The following is a 25411-nucleotide window of genomic DNA, read 5'->3' as shown; positions in this document are numbered from 1 at the left end:
TGGTACCTCTAGAGAAGCTCTGGCCCCTATAGCACCCAACCTGCACTGAGGAGTGTTTTATGTTGGCTTGGGCAGCCAGAACAGACTCCACAGCTACCCAGACTTGTTCAAATTTTGACCACTTTGGAATGGAATTAATTTTTATCAACTGGCAACAAACCCCCTTCTTATATACCATTCTTCCAAGCAAAACCAAGCAGCAAACAACATTCCTGATGCACCTCCAAGGTGGACAGGTCCCTACCACAACAACTTTCCCCATGACAGCAATCGGTGCTATGGAACAATATCCCCTTGCCTTACATGGAGCCTGAGAATAAGACTTTATTTACTGACTTACCTTTGAAACACAACAGGACTTTCAAGTAGTATCTCTTGTCAAACTCCACTGATAGGATTAACCTGATGTTCCGTCTTCATAAATACTAACATTGAAATCAAACCTACTCCAAAGAGATAAATAAATAACCAATTCTGCTCCATTACCAACTGGCTGAAAGGCCTGGACAATCTACTGTACTTTATCTGTTTAGTTTTTACTGTTATTTCCATATTCCTCAGAACAGAAGAACAAGGAGGCACATGAGTCCCCTCTAGAGTGCTAGAAGGCACCAGCCACTCAACAGTTCACATAATGAGGAAGATTATTGCCTGATTATGCAGGTGCCATTTTCCTTCTGTCACTGTGCCTTGACAGATGGAAGGTCTGAAAATTATTCTTATTCCCAGGAATTTACAAAGGTAATACAAACCTAAATGAAACCAAAGAAGAACAAAGTCACCTTAGCACATCAGCAAGTGCTGGAAAACCTTCTTTGGTGTTGCAAGTCAAATAAGTGCTAGTCCATTTGTAATCCTAAATTTAAATCAAAGAAACCCTCACAAATGAGATTATGTTCTCTATAAATTACACACCTAGTATCTTCCACTTGGACCCAGATAAATGCCTATAATGAACTGAAGACATTGCCTTAAAGAGGAGCATCTTTGTGGTACGAGATTGCAAGGTCGTGCACAGAAGGTGGAGATCAACCTTCATTCTGAGACAAGCTTTGTTTGTGTAGATGCTAATGCCTTCATGAGGTTCAGAACAGCAGACACACCTGAGGTGGCCCAGCCAGGTCACTCTAAGCTCTCCCAAGGCTAAGCTGCACAAAGGCCCCTGGCAAAGATTATATGTATTTGTTGCAGGAACCTAGCAGTGCTACTGTGGTCACCCCAGCTTTTAGGTCAGCAAAGAGCATTCCATGGATTTTGGTCCACTCATTCCAGCTTGACCAAGCATTCCATTCCTTACTATTACCATTACCTTACTATTACCCCACTTTTATCTGTTGATGGAGACAATACACACCAGACTGTGTGAAAAGTTTGCCTGTCTTCCTTTCACTGCCAGTCCTGCTTTTCACAGCTACACCTGAGAAAAATAAACTGTGAGATCCTTTTGGTTCATTGAGATTGTGCCATCTGAACCTGACAGTAGGTTTAGAAACTATGAATTCAATCCCCTTGTGTCCTGCAATAAACTTGTATCATTTATAGCCTTCCAGATATAGAGTTGAACAAATGACCCAGAACAGTTGACACTGGAACACATACCTAGGTGGGTTTGAATGTCTCCAGAGGGAGACTCCATATCCTGCCTGGGCAGCTGTTCCAGTCCTCTGCCACCTTCAATGTTAGGAAGTGCTACCTCATGCTGAGGTGGAACTTTTTGTGGTTTTGTTTAAGGCCATTACTCCTTGTCCTCTTGCTTGGGCATTAGAACTTCCTAACATCCAGTCTGATCATCCCCTGGCATGACTTTGGATCATTCCCAGTTGTGCTGTCCCTGGATCTCAGAGAGAACAGTCCAGAACTTCCCTCTCCACATTCCCTCCTGAGGAAGCTGCAGAAAGCAATGCAACCCAGACTCCATTTCTCTGAAGGAGACAAGCCTGCTCAGCTGCTCCTTGTAGGACATGCCTTCCAGCTCATCACCAGAAAGTTCACCCTCCATTCCCCTCCTCTGGACATCTTTGAGGACCTTCATATCCTTCTTCAATATGCTCACAGTGCTCCATGTGAGGCTGCAGCAATGCTGACTACTATGTGATAATCCCCTCTCTGGACCTGCTGGTCATTCTGTGTGTGATGTCTCTCCAGCATGCAATTTGCCCTCTCAGCTGCCTGGGCACACTGCTCACTCCTCTTGAGCCTGCGGCCAATCTGCACCCCCAGGTCCCTCTCTGCTCTTCAGCCACTCCTCTCCCAGTTTAGACTTGTACTCAGTGTTACTCCCTCTCAACTGCAGAAAATAGCACTTGGACTACTTCCATTTCATGCCTGAGATAGCCCAATGCTCCAATTAATCCAAATTCTCCTTTGAGGCCTCTTGTTCCTCAAGGAAGTCAATGGCACCTCCCAGTTTGATTTTGTCAACAAACTTGCTAATGGAATATTCAATTCCTGCATCTGAATCATGGATAAAATACTGAACAGTACTGGCTACAGTGTTAAGCTGCAAGGACACCTCCAGTGACCACTCACCAGCAAGACACAGCCCCATTCACTACCACCATTCAAGCCCTGCTGTCCAGCCGGCTCTTCACACTGCACACCATCAACTTGCCCCTCCCACAGCTGGACAACTGTCCAGAAGGATGTTGTAGGGACAGTATCAAAAGCTTCACTAAAAGCCAGGAAAACTGCATGCACCACCTTCCCTTTATCAACTTGGGGTGTACCTCTTCCTAAAAAGAAATCAAACTGGTTAGAGAGGACTTTTTCTCTGTAAACCCATGCTGAAGATTGCATTACTCTTCAAATGCTTTTCAGTCATGTTCAGTAGGACCTTCTCCATAATTTTTCTAGAAACTGAGGTTAGACTCATCGGTTTTTGTGTAGTTCTTTGTGTCTTCCATTACACCTTTCTGATGGATTAGAATAACGTTGGCTTGCTTCCCAGTCAGCAGGGTTGCCGTGTGGCTTCCTACAGGAGAGCTACCTGAGGCAATGACTTCCAAAAGAAGAACCACCAGAGAAACTTTCAAGCCCCGGACACTTTCTTCTTATTCCCAAACCACTCACTCTTCATCAAATGACCCAGCACACATTGGTAATGTGAAGTACTGCCTTACTTTGACGTGGAAAGCTCGTTTAGTGACGTCAAAAGTCACATTGATTACTCTAAAATCACCCACCACAGACTTTCTATACACAAACCAAACTTTTCATTTGCTGTGGTGACCTGAGAGGAGACCCATGTTGAGTAAGGAAAAGTGGTCTCCCCCTCCTGCAAACCGTGCCTTTCTTAGAGTTGGACCCTACCACAGCAATGGTACAATTTCCTGTAAAGGGAAGGTGGGAGCAGAACCCACAGATATAAAAGGACTCACCCATTTTTTTCTCCAGATATCTCCCCATCTGGAAAATGTATTTTTGTCCAAACAAAATTAAATTTCTATTTTGATATGAGAAAGTACAAGATTAATCATTAGATCCCATGTTGCACCATGTGTTCAGCTGCCTTCTTAGAGTAAAAGTTATTGCACAGAAGGAACTCATCAGCAGATCTTGCTCCTTTGATGTCCCCATCCTCTTTCTGACTTGCTCTCTTTCTCTATCTGCATATTTTGCAACAGAACACCCCCCTCCACAGCATATTCTCTCTGCAACGCTGGTCTGGAATTTTGTATTCTCTATTGCATGAGCAGGAAGTTCTCAGACTGTTGTAGTAAAGTCACAAAAAATCTCTTGTCAATGGCTTGGATTTCCCTTCTTGTGAAGAAGAAGGTGGCTTTTGCTCTCTTGGTGAAGGTTGTTCTATCTGTGACTGCTTCACCAGTCTCCACTCTGCCAGAAACACTGAGATATTTGACAGAGTATTTTTGGAGGTAACTTCAAGGTTTGAGCAGGGAGCACAATATATTTTGCAAGAAAGATCAGTGTTGCAAAACTCATACCTAGTTCCTGGCAGTGAGGTTTCACATAAACAGAGGAATTTTGGCTATTTTAGAGGTATAAGTCAGATGTTGGTGAAAGTGAAAAATGGGAAGGAAGGCTTCTGCACTACATTTTGTCCTGCTCTTTGCAGATTTTTCTGTGTTTATCTCTCCATCTACCCAAGGAGATTTTCAACAAGGGAGGAGGAGTGCAGTAGAGTTTAAGCATTTATAAAGAGCTAGAAAACAGGGAAGCTCTGAATCGACTGAGATGCACCTTTTCCAACTTGCACTGAACATTGAAGAACATCTCTGTTAAAGCAGCCAACATCAGAAAAGCTGACATCAAAAAAACATCCAGTGTGCAGCATCTTCCTGTGAACATCTTGTAAGATAGAAGATATTAAAATTCTGGTTGAAGGGAGATTGGAGATAGCCGTGGCACACTCACAGGGCTGGAGAGCCAAGTGTGGAAGCATCAGGACAGATTTGCATCCCCTTCTCACAAATTCTATAATTTTAGTCTCACAAAGTTCCACACTCAAAATCTGAGAGTAAAATGTTGTACACAGCAGAGAAACTTCTTGAAATAATATCTTGAATGTAATCTTTGACTACAGGCTCTGTAAAGACACATAGCCTACCACATTTTGGCCATGCCCCTCTCCCAGAGAAAAGGCCAGTTTGTTTAAATGAAGAACTAGGGAGAGCAGGAGTAAAAAGCAATGTTCAAATGCATGTAGTTGAAAGAAAACCCACATCAGTAAGGATATGGCTTCAGTGTCAAATCAGTCAGGCTTTTTAAATACTTTTGTAAAGGCTCATGCATGAAAGGTTTTTAAAGCAATGGATATGAAAGGGAATGAAAGGGGAGATCCCCTTTTCATCATTACTTTTGGTGACAGGGTGCCAACAGAGATTCCAGTTGTGAGGTCCAAAAAGAAAGTGTGCAGAGGGCTGAGCTGTTCATCTGCTCACAAGTGACAGGAAGAATGATCTGCTCTATGCATAAATAAAAAGCAGTAAACACAGAAAGAAAAACTCCGAATTCCAGTTTCTTTGTGAGTTGACTCACAAAGAAACTGGAAACACCACAGAAAAGCACAGACTGACAGAAGAAAGTACTAAGAATTATTTGGGAGACATTAGGGGAGAAAGAAGAAAATATTCCATCCCTGAGAGGATGAGTGGTAGCTGGGATGGAGTTATTTTCCTCCTAATAGTTGGTACAGTGCTGTGTTTGAAATTTAGAGTGAGAGTAATCTCAGACTTTGTCTTGTCATAAAAGGAAAATGCCAAGACATGACTCTAACTTGTGGGAATGATACACCTTTCACATCGCAACATTAAATGCTTGAAACTTGTATTTAGAAACCCATATACACATCCTAAATATTGCTACATCACAACAACATTAAAAAAAAATTAAATTATTTGGACAAATTTCAAGTTGCTTGCTGAAGAAATTTTGCATTTAACTCAGATTCTAAGAAAGCTGCTGTGAAAGTCTTCAATTACTTGCTTTCTTTGTTCTGCAGGCTCAGCTTCAGAAAAAACTCAGCCAAGTTTGACTGTTATAAAGCTGTCATCACTGAAATGTTTCTACATTCAGTTATTCAAACATCAAGAGGCAGGCTGTAAGTGTTTATCAATTTTTCTTCATGTGCTGCAAAGTTTTGCACTGTCTGTATTAAGACAGTTTGCATCCATGGGAGCTCACAAGCAAGCTCCTCCTCAGCCGTGCATGTTTCACACTATCAGCAGAGGTGAAGGGCAGACTTTCTTCAGAAATGCACTGGTCATGAATCCAGTCTGTCCACTGGGCAGGCAGGCAGAGTCTCAGTCTCCGTGTTCCACGGTACTGGGGTAGCCCTGCAGAGCCCCGTGGGTGTGATGCCTGTCACTGGGCAGTATTGGCACAGTGCAGAGCCCAGTGCTGCTGTGGCCATAGGGCTGCATCTGGAGGCAAGATCTGGGCAGAGCTGGAGGAGATAGGCTGCATCTGCACATGCAGATCTAGGCAGCATGTAGATCTGCAGAGGGCACAGTTCCACATGGAAAACATCTCTTAAGAGGTCAGGGTGGCGGTGCTCGCCAGAGGAGGTCAGTTCTGATACATTGAGTGTCTGCCAGGGAGAACAGACAGTTCTGCTGCCTGCAGAGAAGCTGTTTGACTGTTTGGAACCAAAGGGGACTATTCTCTGTTTCACATGAGCTTCTCATGCCTTAATACTGCTTCATGACAAGAGGAGAAACTACATGTAGGGAAATAAATCTACTTCATGCCTGTGTGCAGCTCTGCTCTCATTCCAGAGACATGCAACAGCTCAGAGGTCACAAAGAAGCAAGTGTTCTGAGCATGGGGGTGGGCTGCAGAGATCTCTGACCTAGCTTTGTCCAGGTAATGGTCAGAGCAAGGCTGTGGTAGATGAAGAAATATAGCTGACTACTTTAAATGGTCCAGACAAAACTCAACATCAGACCCCTAATAACAGTTTCTTAAGGCCTGCAGCTAGTACATCACCCCAGGGACCTCAGAACTCCCAGAACATCCCAGGTGGGACCAGCACTAGAGTCCAGAAATTCTGCTGTGCTTGTGCCAGCAGGTTGAGAGAGGTGATCCCTCCCCTCTGACTCAGCACTGGTGAGGCCACAGCTGGTGTTCTATGTCCAGGTCTGGGTTTCCCAGTATGGATACAGGAAAGAGAGTCCACTGAAGGACTGCAGAGATGATGGTGGGACTGGGGCATCTCCTGTGAGGAAAGACTGGGAGATCTGGGACTGCTCAGCCTGGAGGAGAGAGGGCTTGGGGTAGGTCTTACCAATTTACACTTGCAGGAGGATATGAAGAATTCAGTGCCAGACCTTTTCAGTGTTGCACAGTGACCATGAGAAGTGGCAGACATTAATTAACTACCAGGAAATTCTTCTTAAGGATAAAGTGAGTCTTTGTCACTGCAAGACAGACTGAACACTGGGGCAGGTTGCACAAAGGGGCTAGTGAGGTGTTCTCCATTCTTGGAGGTATTCAAAAGCTGTCTGTACACAGTCCTGAGCAACCAACTGTGGCTGACTCTGTTTTGGGTAGAGGGATTGCACTAGGTGATGTTTAGGGGTCCCTGCCAACCTCAGCAACGCTGTGACCTTCCTTCTGCTGATGTGCTGTGAGACAAAGCTTTACAGGACTTCAGACAGCACTGACACATCCTGTTCATGGCAGTGTCCTGGAGATGATTTATATTTACAATTAGCACAGGTAAATGGTTGGTTTTCCACTCTTCTTTCACCCTCTGACCCCTGCACAGCGCTTCTGCACCACACTGAAAGACAAAGAAAATGCTGCTTCATTGAAACAGCCAAATGCCATTTGTGGCTGTTGGACAGATTGTGAGGACTTAGGGGTGAACCAGCAAAGGGGGAGCAATCAATCAAGTGGATCCACTGTGAGATACTCCTCTGGGAAATGGGAAGGTCCTGACCACTGGCAAGACATGGCATTACAGGGCACTCTTGCCATGGTGTGTGGGATTGGAAAAAATAACAAAATTTCAGATGAAGACGGTGTCTGCCTTCTTGCCCTGTGCTGCACTATCTCATAAGGCAGAACGCAGCTGCCATCTCATGCCTCCTTCCCCTGCCCTTATATGACATCCTGACACAGCTTTCTGATTACCAATGTGTCCAAGAGATATCAGCTGATGATCAAATAACCTGGCCCAAGAGAGGCAAAAATCTGCATGTCCAGCACAGCAGAGGAGAGCACCATTTGCCAGAGGGTTCAGGCACTTGGCTGGGACAGGCCCAGTTCTCAGTATTCAGAAAAAATGGATGGGAAACAATGACTAAAATGTGGCTGCTTTACACATTGTCCCACTATTGCTAATGTCTGTGTAGAAGAACATAAAAAGGGGTTAATCTAATTAGCCAGTTTTACTCCTGGGACTGGCAGAAGTCAGCCAAAATAGAAATGCCCATTGCAAACCTTCTCCTAGGTTTACCATCCTCCAGGGGCTGGTGGAAGAGAGGCAATATAATCCCAAGACAGCAGTGTTTGGTACAGTGTGTACCATCACACCCTGCCACGGGCATGGCACGTGGTACCTGGTCAAGCCATGCTGCTGAAAGGATGACACTGGAAAAGCATGTCAGGTATCTCCCTCAAGGACAGTTGCCCTAGGCTCCCTCTTCCCTCTGCTAATGCAACCCCATTTTAGTTTTCATTGCTGAAAGCCAGACAGACTGAAATAACCAGCACTTGGAGTCCACTGTTTCTCTTGTCTCCAAGGAAACTTTGCTTTATGTTCAACATCAAAACCAGTAGAATTTTCAGTGAGGGAAGTTTCTGAAGGTGGCAGCAAGGAAGCACCCAAAGTGGGAGAAGGAGAAATCTCTGTAGAAAGAGAGGTGTTGGAAAGAGTTATGCACAGTCAGGCAGATATGGAAGGGCAAGGCAAGGGGTCACTGAAAAATCTGTGCCAGTCTTTCTGAGGTGGACTTCTGGTGCTGGGTCACCAAGGGAGAGGAGTTAAATAGCTCATCCTCACATGGTGGGAGGGAAGGCTCAGTGCTTATGAGGAAGGGGCATGTCACTCTGCTCAGTGGTCTGAAAGTTGCTGTTAGCAGCTCTCAAGTTCCATTGGCTTTTGGGCAGACCATGGGCACGCCAGGGCAGGAAGCTACAGTCCCCCTACTGCCAGCTGAGTAAAAACAGATTCTTTGTGGGGATTGTTTTTGCAAGGATGGCAAAGGAGGAGCAGATGTCTCCACTCCCACCTGACATCCCCCCATCAGTAGCTCAGTGCCTGTGATCACGAGCATTAAATCCAGCCGTTGTGCTACTGCCTGGGCTTTTTTTTTCACCCCTCATACTATTAGATCCTTTGCAGCCTGGCCCATTGCTTGCCCTTGGGAAGGGAAATACAAGCTGAAAGCAGTGCAATGAAAGAGCCTATGCTGATAATTTCCATTCACAAGCCCAACTGAGCCATCTTTGTGTTGCTATAGCAGTCCCTGGAAGGGCTTTCTGCTCAGTAGGGTGTTTCTCTTTCTTGACACCTGTGAGCCAGCTACCTCCCAGAGAACTCCTACCACAACAATGGACCCATAAGGAAAGCAGATCTGTTCAGGGTCCAGCCACTGACCCGTCTTTGTGAGAGAGAACCAGCTAAAGGGAGAGGAATCTGCAATAGGCAGGAATTTCAGCCCAGCTGAGCTCTACAATGACAGTGATCACCAGCGGAGCAGTGGGTTTGGGGCCTAAGTACAATACTGGAAGGACAAGTGCCACTCTCCACAATTCACTCTATTCATGCCAAGGTCCTGTGATAAGGTTGTCTTGTTCAAGCTTCCCACCAGGCGTTTAACCTCAACCCAAGACACAGAGTCCTGTTTTTAGAGCACCCCCCACTAGGCATCTCCCTGTCCTAAAGCAGATGAGAACTATCCCTGCCACTCTCATGCACATGTCCAAGGAAATCTCCTGCCCTGCTTCAGCCCCTGGTACTGGCACCACTCTTATTCATGCATTCAGATTCCCTGATAAAACCACTCACCTGGAACCAGTGCAGGTTGCCAAGCACAGAGGGAAGCAAGTAGTTTTCGTCTTGGGGGATTATTCTGCGTTGTTTCGTTCTTTAATTCTTTCAAAGGCAGGAAGCAGGATTTTCTCCCTAGAAAAGTACAGCGTTAGCAGAGACCTCTAAGCAATACCTCCTGAGAGAGGAAAGGAAGACTGTATATGCTCAGGATACATGGCAGAAAGGGGTGGGGGAGTGGCATGTAGGAGGAGACAGAAAAAATCTTTGATGATTGCACCAGATCAGAGCACAGAAAGCACCTGTCATCAGGAGGTTGCACAGAGCCTTTACTGGGTTTCACAGTACTGGTGGGTTTGCACTTTCTTCTTTCTGCCTCCTCACACAAGCTTAAAGGAGAGCTAGCAGTAACAGAGAGCAGAGCAGCTGTTAAATGAGAATCAAATCTCATCTCTGTTCCACTCCTGCCCCTTGCAAGGGTTCCTTCCACAAGGGAGGCTGCATGTACAGGTTAATCCAGCAGCAACAGCTGAGTATTGGACAGGCAGGTCCTTCACTGGTCCAGTCTGTGTGCACAGGACCTCTGAGGTCCAGACACTCCTGTGGCTTGTCCAGATCAGCCTTAGGGGATAGACGTGTCTGTGCCTCAGCCAAACTGCTGCAGCTTCTCTTCAATGTATTAGGCACATCTTATGGAGGAATCAGTTCATTGAGCATGCAAAGGAAATACAGTAGCTGTACAATGTCAGGAAAACAGACTCTTCTTCCAAGGAAGCAGGCAAAACTTCCACTGCTCACTGGTTTCTTAAATATTGATTCCTGATGTAGTTTCTTAGATAAAAGTCCCACATTAAAATTTTTTTATCAACACACTATGTCAAAACCACAAGTCAGGTTACAGGTGTGAACACCACACAGCCCACTCTGGCCTCTGAATGTGGCAGAGTGAAAAATTATATCCAAAAATCAAGCCACAGCATTAAAGTTACAATAACATCTCTGTTTCTAGCCCTACCAGATACATGACTCACAATGGACATAGTTGTTCAATGAAAGTAGCTTTCTTCTTAACTCAGTGTAGGGGTTTTGCTGTGTGCTCTGGCTTTGGCATACCAAGGCTGATATATTGTGTCTGCAGATGGAGCTTGCCAAAGAGTTTGAACTCATCTAGTCAGGCATAGGTCAAAGGCAAAGCATCATGTTTATTTATAGATGATGCTGGAAATTAAATCCCCCCAAATCCTGTGTCCTCATCAGCTCTGTAGGAAGAGGAGAACTGGACCTCTTCAGCCCAGGTTACAGAGAGCAAACTCCCAACACCAAATGGTGTTTTTTCAGATTTTGATCACATAATTGTTTAGGTTTGAAAAGAACTTTAAAATCATTGAGTGTGACCATAAATCAGGATGATTATTAGATGGGACTTTGCTCAATGAAACATTTGGAATCATGACTGTGTCTGTCGTTCTCCCTTGTTTAAACTTGCTCCAGACACAAGCCATCGCTGCATTAGGAGACAAAGACACACTCTCTGAACCCAAGAAATTTCTTGGTCTTCACATGATTCCATGGCTCACATGGCACTAATGACCCTAATCTTATTGAAGGTTCAACAACATCTCAGGTCACGCAAGTGTCAACTGGGGACTGTAAATTCAAGTACTGTCCCTGCAAGGTTTCAGTCATCTTTCCAGAAAAACACATATTGGAATGGGCTACCCAAAAAATTATTTTTATTCCAAAATTAATGTTTCTGGTTTTGGGGAATAGGTATGCTCTGCCTGTACCACGCACCAAAACCCTGAAGAAATGTGACTGAGAGGCAGTCCAGCTACAGAATTACAGGGAGACTGATTGTGATGGCCCAGCCTGGTAAATGGTTGATCATTGCTTCTTCTGATGGTTCATATCGGCCATTGCTGGGCAGTCACAGAGAAAGGACATCTCCTATTTCTCATGCCCCTGCTTCTCACATAGCTTGGCCAGAAGCTGCTCTTGCAGCAGGGCCCCTGACAGCACTGTTGGCACTTCTGGGGGCTGATGACTTGTAGCAGAGCACTCCTATGTAGGACTAGTGCATTTCTGGTGCCACCCAGAGAGCAGCAGAGCAGCTGTGCACTTGGCCACCCCTCAAAGGCTGTTCTATTGCCTGTTTCCATCTCAGGCATCAGTGTTTAGCTAACAGCGAATGGTTGTCCTTTCCACCTCCTATGCCTGAAGTCCAGCTTGGCTCCTGGAATCTCTCCTAATTCCTACCCTGGTTTTTAATCCCCTGGTTAGCACCCATAGGCCTTTTTAAGCCATAAACTTGCAGTGACAAGTGCCTTAAACCTTCTCCTTTGGCAGCTTTTTCCATATTTTGACTTGTACCTGTGGCAATTTCCAGGCAACTTTGAGTTATTAAATAGGACACAGAGCAGCAGCCTGAAGCTATGGAGGAGGTGAAGAGCTCTGCTTCCTCAAAATGGAGCAGCCTGATGCCCAGGCAGTCTTTCCAGGGTAGAGCAATCCTTAGGTACAAACCCGATGGTCAGGTAACTCTCCCAAATGTATCCTTGTTCTAGGAGTGCCAGGCACACTTGGTCATCCATATCAGAGGCCACATGATGCTCTAAGTTTTCAACAATGGGTACAAAGGAAACTCACGATGTCACCTTGTGAGAGGCAATGAGAAAAGACATGACAACTGCACCTCTTGTCATAGAGTCACCTTCAGAGGGTGTTCTGATGCTATCCTTGCACAGTTGCTTGAAGATAAAGGAAGGGCTTGATGGGAAACAGATTTCCAAAATCAGCCCTCTGGAAATTTCCTCCACCAAGCACCTTTCAAAATTATTTCTCCTAATTCCACAAGTAGACAAAAAAATGTTACATAGGGACAGGGCAGTTTTGCACCCTTTCCATCCTTAGAAATGCCCTCAGTCTGTATTGATGCCTTTTTCTCTAGTCCTAGAAATACAAGCCAGACACAGGATGATAAAAAGGGTACCATTATACAAGGATCCTTAGGTGCACAGTCTGTTAGGTGAAAAACGCTGAAGAAGCTTGCCCCACGTAACCCGTGTGCCATTTGTATAGATTCTGCAAATTAACACATCTGACAAGACCTCCCAATTAGAAGTACACTCCATGAAGCAATGCCCCCTAGCTCTAGCACCTTCTAAATCCTCCTCCCTCAGATAAGGACAGGCCCTGTTTATAAAAATATGTCTCGAAGAGCTGGTTTCAGCCTTGGTTTCTAAGGAGAACAAAGACAGCATAAGGGTCCTGGAATTTGTTTTGTTTTTCTGCCTAGGAAAATATTGAAACTAAGTTACAATTATAGATGACAAAGCTACAAATAGATGTGTAAAGAATACAGAAAATATATAAAAGAAAAAAAGATATAAATCCAGACAGCATCAGTATCTCTGCCCAAATTGGAAAGACCCAGATCCTAAACAAGCAAAGTTCTGGACAAATGACTCTTTAGACAAATTTTGACAAAGGGCTTGTGTGTCTAAAGGAGAAGTTTGCAGGTCCAGCAGAACAACTCCTTCTTTATCACCTCTACTTTTTAAAAAAGACTGATTTCTATTAGATCTTTAAAAAGTAAAACACTTATAAATGGGCTAAGAGTTGACTCATAATGTAATAAGGTAAATCTCCCATGTGAGTCTCTATTAGAATGCAGTTAGAGTGTCCACTTTGGACACAGCCTCGAGAAGGGGTTGAGGGTGTGGGGCTGGGATGCAAAACACAAGTAGATGGTTGCATCCACTGTCCCATGGCTTCCCTGGCTTCCAGCAAGCACTTTGCATATCAGTCTTTTGAAAGTGCTTGATTTTTTCTGAACTGCTGGAAAAAAACCCTTCAGGACTATGATGTAGTGAATGGCAGGCAACTGTCACAGCCCTGTCAACTGAACATGTGGTAACTGGGAGGATGGATATGGACTGTCCATACCTAGACCTGTCCTAGGACATAGATACTTTCTGCTGGAGTGTAAAAAGCCACTGGGATATTCCCTGCTACTAATTGTCATGGGGAAAGATGTGATTTCTTTTTGTGTTAAGCAATCCTTCAGCCCTTCCCTCCCTGGATTTTGCAATTCTATAGTCTTGTTCTCCTTGTTACAGTAACCTTAATTTGGGGGTTGGTATTAATTCTTTCTCCTGCATTGCTCACTGGCCCTGGGAACGGAGTCCAATTATGCAGCTGTGACCTTCATTACAAGTTAGCAGACTTTCTGCAAATGAACTTCCTTCATGCTTCACAGAGCTACTCAAATAATGGAATTTCCTTCCTATGGGAAATGCCAATCTCTCAACATCTATTTTTGCCCTATTTTTTAACAAAAAGTCAAAATTTCAACTCTTACCATACATGAAGCATATGAAAATTCATAAATGTAAAGAAATATTTTGGTTTGGATCTGACTGATATAAATCTACTCCTACCTGAGCTGTAGTTTTTCTTTATGTGAGTGCCTCTCATAATATTTTTACCTCATTTTTTATATACTTCAAGGTGTCATGGTGCTCTGCAGTGTCCCCATGTAGCCAAACTGCTATGGTGCATTTTCCTGGGTGCAGCCTGGAGGGAGGAGCAAGGGCCAAGGAGAACAGGGCTGAGAGCTAAAAGAGAAAGAGCATGTGATGTTGTTCTCACTGACAGCACCTGCCAAGACATTTGGTTAGAATTTCTGATGGGATAATAAAACAAAGATGGTGAAACTAAAAAATTGTATGTCCAGTGACAAAAATTATTACCCCCAAATTTTGTCCAAATAGTTTCAACTGATGAGTGAGACAAAGTTTTGTGAATTTCTGAAGTTTCTGTCATTCTAAAGTGCCCTCATTTTTTTCTTGTCTCTGCTGAGAGTATGAGGCATTTTAGCTACTTTGAATCCCAGCTCATGCTCCCTGCTTCTTCCAGGTACACTGGGAAACTGGGAACTTGTGCTGCACATTCCTAAGAGTTCTGCATTGGGAGTTTATGTGACTTGTTATGTACTTTTTGTTGTTGTTGTTGTTTTTTTTTTTTTAGCAATCCCTGTAAATCACTATACAGGCACAGCCAGTGCAAACTGCAGATTCTTACAGTGGTTACTCTGATGCCTGACTTTTCAAAAACACCATTTTCTTCAAACAGTTTGAGAAACTGCACTGTCATGCCACTGTAAAATAAACCCCCTGCTCCCATCCTGAGAGGTTCCCTGGTGGAAACTCACCTGATTCCCATAGCATGACAAGAGGGGTGAGGAGTAATTTTGATTTTCTTCCCTGCCCTAATCCACCTCTGACGCTTCCTCCCAACCCCATGCTTGTCTGCTGCACTATATACTAGCAGTTCTCCCTGAGCTACTTGAGACTTGATTCAGATTTGATGTCACAAACAAGTTCTTTCTTAAAACCTTTTTATTATCACTTGCCTTATTGTATTTGTACATTTATTCTACTGAATTTTGTGTTTTACCCATGATTTGGGAATGCAATTTCTTCCACTGCTTATGCTGCACAGAGACAATTCCAATGCCAATGTGGTACTGTGCTTTCCTTTCTTCCTTTCCATGATCAGGCCGCATCTCTCCTTCCTTCCCACCTCTGCTCTTGCAGCCTGTGGTTGGCTGTGCATTCTACTACACAATAGGCTCCCTGGTTCTCAGACTCCCAGGTTTAGCAGCTCTCTCCACTGCACTGTTGCAGTTTCTGTGCAGAATGGAGTTTCAGTGAAGATGCCAACAGTCATCAGCTGCCTGGCTGAATATCAGCACAAGATTTATGTTTTTTGTCACAGTAGTTGGAAAATCACTGTCTGTTTCGGCAACGTACCAGAGGTGCCTTCTCTATGTGTTTTTGGCATTTTAACTATTACATAACTCTTTATACCTATATGAGATTCTTTATTACTCTAGTAAGTTTTCTTGCACTCACTTGTAAGTTTGGACAGCTGAATTCTACATGTGCCCAATTGCTCAGGCTGCTCTAAAGAGAGACATGCAATGCAACCTCACAAGGGAATTTATAGTGGGTAGAAGCATTTCTCAGGGCCCATCTTTGTACATCCTTTGAAGCACTATGAAATACATTCTGCCAGAATGACAGGCTGCACAACTCCCATGGATTGCCCTTACAGATATATTATTTCTTCTTGAAACTCAGGCAAAATAAGAAAATTTCCTGCTATGGAGAAGAATAGACTTCCAAACAGCACAAGTTGGATGTGCCTTGCCATAGAGGCAGAAGAAAGCAGTGTACATACGAAGACTGTACCTTTCTCTAGATCATTATTTCTGAAAACTACTGTCTGCCCAGGAAGAGGCATTTCAAACCAGCATGTTATCTGAATACCCACAATAGAGTGACATGAATGCCATCTGACTTTATCCCTTCATCTCCTGCCTTGTCTCATCTCACTCCATTCCTTCTGAGTCATGCTTTCAAATAGTAAGGATCAAACCCTAGGTGTTTTTTTCCCCATGGTCTCCACAATATCGTTCAGTTTGAAAAAGCCCTCTGAGATCATTAAGTTGAACTATTCCCCCAGCATTGCCAAGCCCACTACTAACCCATGCTCCCAAGTGCCACATCCACATGGCCTTTAAATCCCTGCAGGGATGGAGACTCCACCACTGCCCTGGGCAGCTGTGCCAGGGCTGGACAGCCTTTTCAGTGAAGAAATTTTTCCAGTCTAAACCTCACCTGGTGCAACTTGAGGCCATTTGCTACTGTCCTGTCCCTTGTTCCCCAGGAAGAGAACCCAACCACTTTCCTGTGAGGGTGATGCAGAGAGTGGTAAGATCACCCTGAGCCTCCTTTTCTCCAGGCTGAGCCCCCGCAGCCCCCTCAGCTGCTCCTTATCAGCCTTGTGCTCCAGACCCTTCCCCAGCTCTGTTCCTTTCTCTGGACATGCTCCAGCCCTTCAGTGACTTTCTTGCCATGGGGGGCCAAAAACTGACCCCAGGATTTGAGGTGGGGCCTCACAGGTGCCTGACACAGAGGGGAGGTCACTGCCCTGGTCCTGCGGGCCACACTGTGGCTGGTACAGGCCAGGTGCCATTGGCCTTCTTGGCCACCTGGGCACACCTGGGCTCAGGTTCAGCTGCTATTGACAGCACCCCCAGGCCCTTCACCGCTGGCAGCTTTCCAGCCACTCTGCCCCAAACCTGGATTGTCCCCTGGGGTTCTTGTGACCCAAGGGCAAGGCCTGGCCCTTTGCCTGGTTGGCCTTGGCCCATTGATCCAGCCTGTCAAATTGCCTCTGCAGAGCATTCCTGCCCTCCAGCAAATCAGCATCCCACCCACCCAGCTTGGTGTCATCTGTGAAATGACTGAGGGTCTCCTTGATCCCCTCGTCCAGATCATCAATGAAAACCTTAAACAGGATTGAGCCTAAAACTAACACCATTGGTCCCAGCTGGATGTGACTCCATTCACCACCACTCTCTTGGTTCAGACGTCCAGACAGCTTTTACCCATAAAGAGCACACCTGTCCAAACCATGAGCAGACAGTTTCTCCAGAATACAGTGGGATACAGTGTCAAAAGTTTTATTAAGGTTGAGGTATACAACATGCACAGCTTTTCCTCCATCCACTAAACAGGTCACCTTGTCATAGAAGGAGGTCAAGCAGGACCTGCCTTTCATAAACCCATGCTGGCTGAGCTGATCCCCTGGTTGTCCTACACATGCCACATGACAGCTTAAGATGATCTGCTTCTTCACCTTCTCTGGCACTCACTGACCTGTAGTTCACTGGATCCTTCTTCCAATCCTTCTTATATGTGTGCATCACATTTGCTGACTTCCTGTGACCTAGGACCTCTCTGGCTGACCAGGAATTGATGGTAAAACATGTGGCTTGGTGAGCTCTTTCACCACCTCCTTCTGTACCCTTGAACTTGTGCTGGTCTAAGTGGCATAGCAGACTACAGGCCATTCACTCTTAGATTATAGGGTCTTGATTCTGCTCCCCATGTCTGTCTTCTAGTTCAGGCTACCCTGAGGACAAATGTTTGCTATTAAAGACTGAGGCAAAGAAGGCATTAAGTACTTCAGCCTCTTCCTCATAGTTTGTGGCAATGCTTCTCACCACATCCAATAAGGGATGGAGATTCTCCTTGGCCTTTCTGTTGCTGATGGACCTATAGAAACACCTTTTGTTATCTTTTGCAGCATGGGACATATTAATTTCTAGCTGGGCTTTGGCCCTTCTAACTTTCTCCCTGCCTAACCTCCCAACATCCTTATAGTCCTCCTGAGTTCCCTGCCCCTTTTTCCAGAGGTCATAAATGCTCTTTTCCTCCCTGAGTTCCAAATTTCTCTGTTCAGTCAGGCCAGTCTCTTCCTCACTAGCTTGTCTTTCAGCACATGGGGACAGCCTGTTCTTGTGCCTTGACAATTTCCTTCTTGAAGAATGTTCAGCCTTCCTGGACCCCTTCACCTCTCAGGACAGCTTCCCAAGGGACTCTCAATCAGTCTCCTAAACAGACCCAAGTCTGCTCTCCAGAAATGCAGGGTGGCAGTTCTGCTGTCCTCCTTCCTTATTTCTCCAGTATCAAAAACTCTGTCACTTCTTCATCACTGTGTCCAGATGGCCTCAGCAGTCACGACCCCCATCAGTCCATCTCTGCTCATAAACAGCAAGTCCAGCAGAGCAGCTTCCCTGGTTGTCTCACTTTCCAGCTGTGTCAGGCAGTTCTCTTCCATGCACTCCAGGAATCTCATAGACTCTTTTCTCTCCACTGTTGTATTTCCAGCAGACATCTGGTAAGCTGAAGTCTCACACAAGAACAAGAACCAGTGATTGTGGGGATTTTTCCATCTGCTTAGAGAATGTTCTGTCTGCCTCTTCTTCCTGGTTGGTCAGTCTATGACAGTCATTGACATTACCCCTTAACCATAAACCTAAGCATTCGACCTTATCATTGAGATGCTTTTATCAGCCCAAAATGAACACCAAAATGCACACCAAAATGCACACATGATATAGGTCTATGACACTTTTATAAGTTTAGCATATTAGCATAGTTGACAAGAATCCCTAATTAGAAGTGCAGTTAATCAAGTAATTTCCCCCTTGGTTTAGCCTCCTACTGAAGCCTCCCCTCTTGGTTCTAGGCCCACATTGTTTATGTCTACATACATAGGAAAGCAGAAGAATGGCCTTGGTTCACTGAAGAAGTAAGATTAGAATAGAATTCCAGGAATGTGTCTGTTTTAACAGAGTACTGGAAAAGTACTGAAGTAAACTAAGAAACTATATAACTATACAATACAACAATAGTCTACAAAGCTATGGGTATATGAAATATATATATAAAGCAAAAGTCTTGTGACATCAATTGCCATCATTAAGCTTGAGGCAGTCAAACCACTGCCTCACACACAGGTTTACCACAACAGTTCCCCCTTTCTCTCCTGTTCCTTCTGAGAAGTCTACAGCTACCCATTGTAGCACTCCAGTCATGTGAGTTATCCCACCATGCCTCTGTGATGGCAACTATGCCATAGTTTTTCAGCTGCACCATAGCTCCCAGCTCCTCCTGTTGTCCATGCTGTGGGTACCGGTGTAGGTGCACATCAGTTGGCCTATTGATCCCACCATTTTTTGGAGGAAGAAGCCCTAATTCCTACATGACCACTCTCAGATGATTCCATGGTTTCTAACCCATCAATAACCCTTGCTTCTTTGCTGCCACCTCAATCTCCATCCCTTCCCCAAGCATGGAGATTACAGTCTGAAGGACCTCACTAGCACACCATCTGTCTAACATCATCAGCACGGTGCCCCCAGACTTATCTCTAGTGAGCTTGGGTTATTCACCTTTGTAGTTTTTCTCTATTTTTTTCTTTTCATTGCTCTGTTCCCTCCTCAGCAGCACTTTCCTGGTGCTCTTCCCTAACTCCCTGCCACCACAGGTAGGTGATGATGAGGTAACAAAGAATGGTTAGAGAGAAGGGAATCCCAGCCAAGAATAACAGTTGGGTTCTTAAGAAGCAAAGGTTATTGTGTTGGAAGCAATCACTCTGGAACAGTTTCTGGCTTCAGTGATGTTAGATGGTTCCTGGTAACCCAAGAATCTTCAGTATAGAGTGATGTTATCCCATAGGACAACTATGGCAGTAGGAAGGCCAAAACTGGAAGAGCAGCTGTATTGAGAGGAACTACGTTTAGGTTACACTATATTGTTTGAAGGCATTTTTTATGTAGACAAGCAATTATAAAAGCAAACAAACAATCACTGGCAGTAGCAGCAACACTCTTCTGAACAGTAGGGGACACAATTATTATTTGTTCTGAGCACGGTTTGTTTCTGTGGCTAAGACTCTGCAATAGAGCATCTTCATATACACCCTGTTCCATGCCAATAGACTGAAATGTTGAACTAGCAATTAATTATTTCAGGGGAATAACTTGCATGATTTTGCAACAACAGAATGTGACTTTCATTTGGGCATCCTCCATTAATAAGTTGTGCAAACCAGAAGATGTCACAAAGCCTTTCTGTTGCTTCAAGTAGCTTGGTCTGATACTGCTATGGGGTGTCTGCCTTCTCTGAGCTGGGAAAACAGGATGGAAAAGCTTCACTTCTGCTGCTCTGATGATATATTTGTCCAGATTTAACTTGGCCCATTTTCTTTGCCATTCTCCATATCATATTACCATTGGCATTGTGCTCTTCTCCAACAGTACCCAATGCTGTGTATTTGTATATGTATTACAAGGACAAAAGGGACCAAGTGTGATCATGTAATCTGACCTCATTTTTCAGGACAGGAATAGCCCTGTGTTAATTAATTTTCTTTTAAGTAGAATATACTATTTTAAAGAAATCTTAGAACCTGCATTACTGTCTTCTGGTGGTCATGAATTCACCACAGTTTCAGGCAAATTATATAAGCCTGGGTCTACCTGACCCTGGAAATGATGCATAATCACTACAAAGAGGCAGTCAGCTGCTGCTGTAGAGGAGCTGAACTGAAGCTACTAATGCTAATGGTAATGCTGACATTGACACATCAAGAGGCTGTAGCTTAATCACCACGGATAGGCAAACACTCATGCATACAGCACCTGCAGGCAGTCTTAGACACAATGCAAATGAGGTCTGTGGTATGAAAGTCTTAATCAAGGTGGATGATCCTGCAGCTGTCACTAGGACAGCAGCACCTCCAAGTTTTTTCCAGATGCTCCCTCAAATCGCCCACCTCCCTCAACATGGATTCACACGGTTCCTCTTCCTCTCCTTCCAAGTGAGATCTTAAACTAGAGACTGAAGCATTATGTTGACTTCTGGGGTTTGATTTTGCAATTTGGTTTCTATTCAATAACAGGGAGTCTACCCTGTTACTGAATGGCTTTCTGGAAGGAGAAGAATTAAAATCCACAAAACTTCAGAAAATGCAGATAGCTCTAGAGGAAATCTACCCTATTTGCTTTCCTTTATTGAATTGCAGAATCCCCTAAAACCATCTGCTTTCAACCATTCCTCATGGACTTTGTATTCTCATTAGAATGAAATGACAGTGAGTTTTGTCTAGAAAAACCACATTCTAACTTCCTCTTCTTCAGAGACTTTATTTCACTCCATTAATGACACTGTTCTGTCATGTTTCTTAGGCTCCTAATTTTGACAAAACATGTGTTCACCTTGGGGTAGAGCCTTGCCTTAAGACCCCAAGTGGAGAACTCAAAGGTTCCCAGATGCAGCAGGAATCTCCAAATCTTTCCCATTGTGGAAGGCTGTATCTCCTGGAAGCTGTATCAGAAAGATACAGGACATCCTCTTTCAGGCTGCAGGAGTCTCTATGTGCATCTCCTTGCCAAACTGCTTTTGTCATCAAATGGTATCTTATACCAAAGGCATATGTAGCTATCTGCCTATGTTTGTATCTTGTCCTGTCAGCAAGATTTCTGACAAATCACTTTTATGTATTAATATATTAACATATTAATGCAGTCTGAAGTCAATAAACCAGCTTTCAAATTAACAGTTGAACAGGTTCAGCTTCATAAGCTTTGCCCTTTCCGCTACGTCTTTGAAGTATTACAGGGGGAAGCATGGCCATCTCTTCAAGCAGTTCTCCAGGGCTGGTGTCTCAGGGATTGGTTTGCCTCCTTTGGTGCTACACAAGGATTTGTTGAGCACACTTCACCCACTGAGACTGCACAGATCTGGTGCCTGGATCTCCCTGGCCCATGCAGGCAGTATGCATAGACAGTACTGGGCTGTGATTTGGAAGGTCTCCATAGATAGGAAGGGTGCTCCAAGCTGGCTGTCCTGTGCCAGCACACAGCACAGTCATGTATAGGTGGCCTATAGGTGGCCACAGTATATGGGAACACTCCTGCCTCCAAGCAAGCATCCTTTCCAAATTCCCACACAGGGAGTTTTCTCCCCATCCCTTCTCATGGGTTATAAAGCACATGGGTCATGAGGTGGCCCCAGATGCCTGCAGATGTTAGGCTGATCTCAGGCAGGCATGTGGGTCTCAAGTCCTTGCTCAGAAAAGCTTGGAGTGGTGCTGTGCTGGCTGCAAGCTGTCAACAGAGGCAACGCAAGCTATCTCACAGCTCATTACAGAAACTGAGCCAAAGGGAAGGCACGTTCCCAGCTTATCAGGCCACCTCCTCTGTGAGCTCCCTGATCTACTTTTCCAGTGATTGTTCCTGACCTAGGAGAAGCCCCTGAGAAATCTCACCGTTCATAGCCTGCAGCTAAATGGGCATCTGCAAGCATCGATGGTGGGGAGACAGCAGGATGGCACGCAAAGTCTGATTAACCAGATGGAAAATTCCACTCTTCTTCATTACAGCACACCATGCTGAAGAACTTGGGAAGCAAACCAGCAGTGTGTTTATCTGCTTGCCAGGCTGCTGCTCTGGTCCCATGAATTGTGTATATTTGCCAGGATACCTGCACTATCTGCTCAGCTCTCTTTTAGCACTGTGATAAGAAGTGCCTCTGGAACAGTATCTTGCACACTTTGCTCTGCTTTGAAATATTTTTTTAGCACTGGTGACAGACAAGGCAGTGCAACATGAAGGGTGAGGCTCCAGCATGGGGACCGACAGAACAGACCTCTCCTTCAGCTCTGGCCAGAAACCTGTTCCCTGATGCTTGCACTACTTGCACCTCTGCTAAGTGATCAGCTCTGGACATCTCCTCATCCCCGGTTAACTCAAACCCTGCTATCTCTCGTAAAATTAGTCAAACTTACAGACTCTTCTTACTTAAAGACATGAACGATAAAGTGACTAACGAATGCCAGCCTTTCAAGAATTGAGGAATCCCGGCTGATGGTCTGAAAACCTTTGTGTGCTCTCCCTTTGACTTATTTGCCCCTCTTTCCGGTGCTTTTCCACACACAAACACACTCTTACCTCTCTAATCTGCAGCTGTGCTCACGGCAGGTTCGTTTAGTTCCCTGTGAAAAGGTGAGAAAAGCGTGCGAGTGTCTGGGCAGAAAGGCCTTGTGCTACAATGTCACTCAGGTCACCAGTGTACAGCCAGTGCTAACCAACGGGAATGAACCCCATGGAATTACACAGCTGTAAATCCTGGCAACTATGCTACACACTGTGAATGTGCTATTGCCGGTTCCTTTGCAGCGCTATATGCAATTAAATGATACAAACCCAGCAAATAAAGTATTAATTATTAACATATAATATTATTTAGATTGTTCCATGTAACACTCCTATACCATGGAGCACCTCACTTGCTAATGGCCACAAGGCACCCACTGCCTTTGATCACAGCAGGGAAGAGAAAATGCAGAGCGAGTGCCTCCACAAACGATCCCGATCCCGGCGGGGGTGGGGGGAGGCCAGTCGTCAACCTTGTAGGCACTCCCAAGAGAGGGAACGAGCCTCAGCAAAGACATGTTCTCTGAGGGATCTTATTTAGCTACGCAGTAACAAGGTTATTTAGCAAGGCGTCAATTCCATTATATGCTTTCCTTGGATGAGGTTTTATATGCGTATATGTTTCATCCACATGTTTAAAATATTGTCTCAAAAACCACTTGATGGGGAGGTCTGTTAGCACTTTCCAAATAAAATAATTTAAAATGTGGTGTCAGAAAATAAAGTGAAATTTAAAGAAGTTGTGCTTGCTCAGTCTAACCAACCTGGCATTGAGCACAAAAAAATTACATACTGAGTTCAAGTTAAAATATATATTTTGCATAGCTGTCAGAGAATATGTAAAAGATTGATAGAAAGCAGTGACGTAGCCAATATATTGCCTTAGGCAGTTCAGCTCCTTTACAGTCCAAGAGCAAAGCTGCTTCTTGAAGGTCAGAAGTGTATGAACATCTGTTCACAAAACCTGGATTCATGTAAAATCTGTAAGGACAAATTATATTAGTGATACCTCTTCCCCTCTTCCTGTGATGGTAGGAAATGCACTAAATTTCTGAAATCCAGAAATAAAAAAGAGAATTTTTGATCCTTTCAAGTCCCCTAATATCTTTAATGATTCCCCAGATCATGAATCCTGCCCACATTTGTGATCTCCTGTATGATTAACAAAGTCTCAATGCAAAATTTAGCAGAGTATTACCTTTACAGGGTGCTCACCATACCTTCAAATTGCAGACCTGGAGTAAAGCTTGTGGAGGGCTCGGGGGGAGGGGGTAGTTCAGACTCTTTCAGGAACCAAGCTCTGCCTGCTCAGGTCGAATGACAGGCTCTGCCCACTTCCAACTGCTCGGGCACCGAGCTTTTGAGGATGGAAAGAAAGCCTTTGGAGAGGAGGGGTTAGCCACAAGCATCACATCCACAGCTCGTTCCTTATTCTTTCTTTGTGCCCGTGACTTCCGCCGGCCCCAGCGGGCGAGGCGCAGTTCCACGCCCCGGGCCGGGCGGATGGGGGTCAGGGCAGGCTGCAGACAGCGGGGCCGGGCTATCCCTCGGTGCTCTGCGGAGAGCGGCACGGCCGGAGCAGGCACTCGTAGGGCTCAGGGAAATGCCGGGCAGTAGCGTCTGGGCTTCTGCCGGGCTGCAGCGGCAGGACACAAACACGAGCCAGGAGGCCTTGGTAGGGAAAACGTGTGCTAATGTCTTTTCAAACAATTCCATGGGTTGAAGTATTTGAAATGGGTTTTAATTCTCCCCTAACTTCAAGAAGCAGGTTTGTTATGGAGTCCAGACAGCCCAACTCCTGAAACAGATGAGTGAAGGACTCAGCACAAGCCTGAGCTTATGAACTTTGGGGTAAAATGATACTTTGAAGGGGGAATATGTGATAGGCAGTTTGGGAAGGCTCTACCTTCCTAGTACTTCAGACAGTGGGGAAAGGAAGAGGGCAACATGCGGCAAGGAGTTTGGGATAAAAAAGAGAGGCTGAGGCCTCCAAAATTTTGAGAGACCCCACAAGGATATGTCCCAGTGGACTCTCTCCTTTTTTTATTTGAATAAAGTTGCAGGACTCCTCTGTCTCCTTTGTGGACAATGGTGAGATTTCACACACAATTGCTTCTCTGCTAGTTTGGAGGAATCAGTTTCCACAGACCTGACTGTGGGTGAAAGCCAGTGAAACAATCTGCCACGTTACTCTGCACTTTTCATAGCCTGTCCTCACTGTTACAGCCATATCATTTGCAGCCTTCCTACCTCCATCGGGATCACACTATTAGCAAGGAAGGAATGGCTCGATCATTTAGCAGTTTTGTATTTCTAATTATTTTAGGCCAGTGAGGTACAAGGCAGTTGATAATGATGCTTTGCAGAGAAGAACAATACCTGAGGAAGGTCCACCACTGCCCTGCATCTTAGATGCCTAATTTTCCACTTGGAACATTTCTGTTTTGGCTCTAGAAATAAGCAAGTATCAAGAGCATGGGCCAGCTGTCATAAACACACTTGTGGCTCTGATCTGCTGGAAGCTGATGGATCTCATCAGCAGAATAGCAACAATAATCAGAATAATCTTTGTAGAAAATGCTCACTTATTCTGCTTTGAA

General features: G+C 44.8%; 1 protein-coding gene across 10 annotated transcripts in view; it reads right to left on the bottom strand.

The window, feature by feature from the left end:
- Positions 1-24276, bottom strand: part of LOC120496387 (excitatory amino acid transporter 4-like) — a 38771-nt gene extending 14495 nt beyond the window's left edge. For 2 of the 10 annotated variants that reach the window (XM_039696793.1, XM_039696792.1), the window contains exons 1-3: positions 24032-24270; positions 22827-22870; positions 9476-9592 (exon numbers count right to left, since the gene is read on the bottom strand). The gene's annotated coding sequence lies outside the window, so the exon portion shown is untranslated. Of the gene's footprint in view, positions 1-340; positions 444-9475; positions 9593-13944; positions 14074-22826; positions 22871-24031 lie in introns of all 10 variants that reach the window. The other 8 variants (XM_039696788.1, XM_039696787.1, XM_039696784.1 and 5 more) reach the window with 8 other exon arrangements.
- Positions 24277-25411: the final 1135 nt, after the last annotated feature.

Source organism: Passer montanus, unplaced genomic scaffold (genome assembly GCF_014805655.1).
Source record: "Passer montanus isolate IOZ18808 unplaced genomic scaffold, ASM1480565v1 scaffold114, whole genome shotgun sequence".
NCBI lineage: Eukaryota > Metazoa > Chordata > Aves > Passeriformes > Passeridae > Passer > Passer montanus.
The sequence above is the reverse complement of the archived record's forward strand: the minus strand, read 5'-3'. Positions and strand labels throughout refer to the sequence as shown.